Below are 6,609 nucleotides of genomic sequence, written 5' to 3' on the forward strand. Positions count from 1 at the left end.
CATCAATATCAAAGTGTGAAAATAAAAGGCATTTTGGGTTGGTACGACATTTAAAAATATTAACTGATATTTCTTCTAAGTATTTCATTTCATCTCATGATCCCTCTTATATTTGAAGATTTGGCTTCTGACACACTCATTGCTTTGGAGAGGACGGTTAAGTCAGAAAAAAGACTTTTGAGACTCAAAATTCTGGACCCCGATTCTGCTTGGAGCCAAGATAAAGTGAGAGAAGTAATATTTACCCTCTCCCTTGAAACAGCTGGAAAGTCACACAAAATATATGAAATGATTGTTTTTAAGCTATTGAACATAAAGCAATGAACAATGATCTCTGAGATAAGGAACATGAGATGAACTCTATGATTGCTCTAGCTTAGTGTTTGCGGAGAGATTCCAGACCATGGTGCAGAGGAGACCCCAGGTAGAACTTGGGAGTCTTGAGGACATTGCAGTGAACAGTACCAGAGTATAGAGAGTTACACTGATACAGAACGCTGGAGATTTGTGGAGAAGAGACTTAGAGTAAACAGATAAGTACTAATGACTGCCTGTGTGTGAGGAGAGAATACTTATGAACTTCTTCATAAGTCCAGTATTTACCCTGATACAAGAATATTACAAGAAAAGACTATTACAAAACAAATGTCATTCACAGATGCAAACATATAGAGATAGATGAAAAAATGTATCAAATAGAATGCTAACAATATATACCAAGGAAAAATGCATCATGACAAAATGAAGTTCTGGGAATGCAAGGTTGGTTTAAAGTAAAAAAATCAATCAATGTGATGCAATAAATTAACAAACTGTATTAGTTTGTTTTAACATTGCTATAAAGAACTACCTGAGACTGAGTAATTTATAAAGAAAAGAGGTTTAATTGGCTCATGGTTCTTCAGGCTTTACAGGAAGCATGAGCTGCGGGAGGCCTCAGGAAACTTAGAATCACAGTGGAAAGTGAAGGGGAAGCTGGCATGTTCTGTATGGCTGGAGCAGGAGGAAGAGAGTAGCGGCAGGTGCTACACACTTTTAAACAACCAGATCTCACGAGAACTCAATCATGAAATAGCACTAGGGGGATGGAGCTAAACCATTAGAAACCACCCCCATGATCCAATCACCTCCCACCAGGCCCCACCTCCAACACTGGGAATTATAATTCAACATGAGAGTTGGGTAGGGACAGAGCCAAACCATATCACAAACTAAAAGAGGAAAGACACATGATTATCTCAGTGGATGCACAGAACGTATTTGAGAAAATCCAACACCTATTCCTAATCAAAACCATCAGCAAACTAGTAACTTCCTCGACTTGATAAATGGCATCTCTGACAAGCTACAGCTAATGTCATAATAAATGATGAGAATCTGGATTGTTTCCCACTGGAAATAGGGATGAGAAAAGGATGTCCACTTTCACTACTTCTCTTCAATATTGTGCTAGGAGTTCTAGTCAGTACAGTAGGGTAAGAAAAAAAAAGATATCCAAATTGAAAACTGTCTTTACAGATACTATGATTATTTATTTAAAAATGGAACCAACAGAAAAGCTAGTAGAACTAATAAGCAAGTTGAATAAGATTGCAGGATATAAGATCAATATAAAATCCAAGTGGATTTGTATATAATGGTTTCCCTTTGGAGGCTCCTTGGCTCTTATACAGATTTTTTCTAAATTATCTTCTGAAAAATTCTAAATGCAGGCATTGGGAAAAAATAGATGTTTCCTTCTCCTTCACTTAAAAAGTAACTGAAGATATTCAAATGGTTCCTCCTACAACAAAGGAAGCCCTATATGAAAATTTAAAGTTTTATTTGAATTGAAATGAAAAAGTGTGTCCTGTCTCTTATGTAGCGGTATGGCTATATCAGCATAAGTAGGCACCTTATCCAAAAAAAAAACCCCATCTGGCCACTACCTCTCACAAACTGAGCCAGCTTTTATGGATCTTGTCCATAGAGTCCCATGAGGAAAAGAGCAATGACTTGCCCCTCTCTCTACCCTCTGACTGTTGCAGGGTTATGGGGAGAGCAGACACTCAGTTGAAGTTTAGTGAAAGTGTATGTGAATTAAATAAGGGACTTCTGGAAAGGGAGAGCTCGATGTCCTGAAAGAACTACTTAACCTTCTGGCATGATTGTTTGTAGTGACATTAATTGCTTGCTATTGAGAGTTTCCCAACAATTTGTGTAGGGGATCAGTCAGAATGGTAGGAAAAACTGTAGAGAAAGTACACAAACCTTCTGAAAGGTTGGAAGGTTCTGCAGAGCCCCAAGGGACAATGGCTGAAGGCAGCTGTTCTATAACCCTGAGGCAGAGGGCAAGGAGTAGGTACAAGGGAGTTTGGGGGAATTTATCTTAAATAAGCTTGTTTACTTACGTTGACCAGGAACTGACCTTTGATTATCTGCATGACGTTCCCTGAAAGGAGAACAATAAATGTTAATTACCTACAGGTTGTGTTTGCTCCAGGTTTTCGGCATTGTGCCTGCACTGAATAAAAACAAGCAGCTCCAACTTCTCAGGGCTTCTCTCTGGCCACGAGAGCCAGGCAGTCACCTAGCTGCTCTTATGCCGCGTACCTGTGTCTGAGTACTCACTTCATCCATTGGCCAGGGTCTGTGGGACAGACCAGGCAGGTGGTGCCCCATGTGAGGAACGCTGCAATGGATTGCAAGGGAACCCCTGAAAACAAATGTGAAGTGACTGAGCAGTAAGTAATTGGTGCCCGCTGGGGATTTCCAAGTTTGAGGGGATTTTCAAGCTAGGGTTTCATCATGGGACAACAATTATCAGCTCAAAAGCAACAGTATATAAAGTATTGAAACAGCTGCTTAAAGCTAGCAGAGCCTCGGTCTCAGAGGCCCAATTAAGGGACCTAATGCAAACTGTTGTTTTCCACAACCCGTGGCTCCCAGAAAAAGGCACGTTAGACCTAGAGCTCTGGGAACAAGTGGGAAAAAATCTTAAACAACATCGTGTGCAAGGGCAACAGGTCCCAGTAACATCTTTAATGTTATGGGCCTTAGTTAGGGCTGCTTTGGCCCCACTGTACACAGAAAAGCCTAAAAAGGGAGGGGAGGAAGAACCATCATCTACCTTATCACCTCCTCCTCCTTCCTCAGCCCCTCCATTACCAGGTAAAGGTGCCACAGAGGAGAGAAAGGTTTTCCCTGAGTCCCCTCCTCCAATAAATTAGAAAAAAGGCAAGGGATACACTACAGTTATGGGACCCTGTCTTAGGCAAGTGGCATTAGAAGGGGAACTCTTGTCCTGCCTGGTGATGCAAGGTCAACAAGGCAATCAGTTACATGAACCCGTTACTTTCAATACTTAGATAAGAAAAAGCATTAGAGAAAATGGAGCTGCTAGCCCATTTATGAAAGGATTAATTGAGGCCATAGCAGATAATCTCCATATAACCCCATGGGACGGGTCAGTGCTAGCTAAAACAACTTTAGAGGCCAGTCAGTATCTCCTCTGGAGGGCAGAATATGATGAGTTGTGTGAACAACAAGCCAACAAAAATCAATTGGCCGGGCAAAACGTAACGGCTGCTATGCTCTAGGGGAGGGGTCCCTATGTCAATGTACAACAATTAAATTTTGTCCCCCAAGCCTGTGCACAAGTGTCCTTATGTGACTGCAGGGCTTGGGACCAAATTTCCGAAGGTGGTGTTCAACAGGGATCTTTTGTAAATGTTTGACAAGGGCCTCAGGAGCCATTTGTTGAATTTATCAATCGGTTAACCCAGGCAATTAAGAGACAAATTAGTCATGCCCAGGCCGCTGATATCTTATTGTTGCAATTGGCTTATGAAAATGCTAATATAGACTGTTACAGGCAATGCAGAAAATCAGAGGAAAAGCAGCTATCTGGTGGGAACTGCATAAATCCCTCACTCGATCTGGATTTACTAGCACTCAGAGAGCTGAGGTTGGAGCCCTAATATTGGCCCTGGAAACCTTTTCCGTTCAGCCCATCAATATCGTTAGTGACTCTGCTTACTCTGTTTATTTAGTGCAAAACCTTGAAACAGCTCTCATTAAGTCCACTCTTGAGCCCACCCTGTGTGCCCTTTTTCTCTGACTTCAGCAATTGTTGGATCAATGAACACATCCTGTTTTTATCACACACATTCAGGCCCACAGCTCGCTGCCTGGTCCGCTGGCTCATGGCAATGATCAAGCAGATTTGCAGGTCATGAGGTCACTACTTGACCAAGCCACACAATCACATCTATTTTACATCTATTTTTTCATCAGAATTGGAGAACTTTATCTAAACAATTTCAACTTACCCAAAGACTAAACAAATTATTTTACATTGCCCAGATTGCCAGCTCACAGTCACATCCCCTCCTTCAACAGGTGTTAACCTTAGAAGACTAGAACCTAATCAGTTATGGCAAACAGATGTTATGCACGTCCCTGAATCTGGAAAACTAAGATATGTGCATGTATCCGTTGATACCTATTCCCACCTAATTAGTGCTATGCTCTTCCTAGAAAGTCTGCCCGATATGTCATTAAACATCTTCTCTTAACGTTTACATTTATGGGACGGCCCACAAAGATTAAAACTGATAATAGTCCAGCTTACACTAGCTCACAATTTCAAAATTTTGTCACACATGGAATGTTGTCCAACATTCCATGGGTATCCCGTATAACCCCCAAGGACAGGCCATAGTAGGATGTGCCCACTCCACCCTTAAAAATATGCTCAGAAAACAAAAAAGGGGGAATATGAGTAAGGGCCCTGCAACACTATTGGCACAAGCCTTATTTACCCTTAATTTCTTCAATTTAGATGATAAATTTCAATTAGGTATAGAAAAGCGCTTTGCAAAAATCACTCAAGATATAAAACCTTCAGTTTTGTGGAAGGATGTAAATAGTAATATATTGTGTGGTCCAAATGATTTGCTAATGTGGGAAAGAGGATATGCTTGTGTTCACACCCCCTCAGGTCCTCTTTGGATTCCAGCACGAGGCATCAAACCATACCATGGCATGGCTAGGACCCAATCCGGTACCAAAATGAAGAAAATGACCCTACAGGACCCACAACCCCAGATGATGTGGCTTCCTTGGACGACACAGGCCCTCGACATTACCTGGGGGATGCTGAAGAAGACAACTCAGGAGGCCGAGCAAATCCTGCTCCAGGCACAGACACCATTCACTCCAGGTAATGTGTTCCTCGCTATGCTGTTGTACATTGCAACTCTCGTAGGGTATTAACTTTTTTTATTCTCTCACTTTGCCTGCTACCTGTAACTGCTACACTCTATTGGGCCCATCTTCTAGATCTGCCTTTTTTCCGCCCTGTTACTTGGGCAGACACTCCCTTCCCAGCCTCTAATAATGTGACCGATTGGCTAGGAGGCATTGACATACCCCCTGTGGGGTCCCTCAGTAATGGCACACATTGGACTGAGGTGCCAAGTAACACTACATATCACACCTTGATTGGAAAAGAATAATACTGATTATACTCATGTTTGTCTTATGTTATTTACTGTTTCTGGGATGCAAAGCCGGAACACAAGCTGTAACTGCTGTGCCAGTCAAAACGGTTGCTGCGCACATCTGTATGCTTCAATCAACAAAACCTAGTGCAAACAAAAACCCAAAAAACAAAAAAAAAAACAGAAAAGAGGGAGATGTGGGGGATCACTCAGAGTGGTGGGAAAACTATATGGAAAGGACGCAAACCTTCTGAAAGGTCGGAAGGTTCTGCAGAGCCCCCGGGGGAGAATAGCTGAAGGCAGCTGTTCTATAACCCTGAGGCAAAGGGCAAGGAGTAGCTACAAGGGAATGTGGGGGAATTTATCTCAAACAAGCTTGGTTACTTATGTTGACCAGAAACTGACCTTTGATCATCCATGCGCATGACTCTCCCTGAAAGGGGAACAATAAATGTTAATTACCTACAGGTTGTGTGGACTCCAGGTTTTCGGCATTGTGCCTGCACTGAATAAAAGCAAGTAGCTCCAGCTTCTTGGGGCTGCTTTCTGGCCACTAGAGCCAGGCAGTCACCTAGCTGCTCTTACGCTACATACTTGTGTCTGAGTACTCATTTCATCTGTTGGCCAGGATTTGCGGGACAGACCTAGCAAATTTGAGTCCATTTAATAATGAAAAGTAACACTGATAGCAATCATTTGAAAATGTGTCAGAATACCAGTGACACATATACACCAAAAGTCCATGTAAGATACCAACAAGTAAGTCAGGTGATTCACAAGATAGTGAAGTTTCAGAATCAAGTCACTAAATTCACAAATAGTAGGTTAATTATCACATTTATCAATGTTTTATGATGATCTAAGGGTAAGAGAACTGATTTGTGAAAGTCACTCATTTGGTAAGACCTGGGGCCAAAACGTGAACAACAATTATTCTTATAGCAGATTTAATGGTTTCTCTGCTAAATTAGATGAAAGATATCTCCTGTCTGTCTCTACACCATGTTGAATGAGGAATGCCACCTGCCACTGTCTCTCAATCACAGTGAATAAGAGACACCATCTGCCTCTCTTTCCATCCTTTTGAATGTGGAGGGACACCTTCCTGCTTCAGGCCTGTTGGGGG

General features: G+C 41.9%; 1 long non-coding RNA gene across 1 annotated transcript in view; it reads left to right on the forward strand.

Moving 5' to 3' along the window:
* Window positions 1–5,190, forward strand: part of LOC129525918 (uncharacterized) — a 31,128-nt gene extending 25,938 nt beyond the window's left edge. Inside the window, exon 3 of the long non-coding RNA XR_008670468.2 lies at window positions 4,982–5,190. This is a non-coding gene — a long non-coding RNA (uncharacterized lncRNA). The remainder of the gene's footprint in view (window positions 1–4,981) is intronic.
* The last annotated feature ends 1,419 nt before the right edge of the window (window positions 5,191–6,609 follow it).

Source organism: Gorilla gorilla, chromosome 10, assembly GCF_029281585.2.
Source record: "Gorilla gorilla gorilla isolate KB3781 chromosome 10, NHGRI_mGorGor1-v2.1_pri, whole genome shotgun sequence".
In the NCBI taxonomy this organism is placed as follows: Eukaryota; Metazoa; Chordata; class Mammalia; order Primates; family Hominidae; genus Gorilla; species Gorilla gorilla.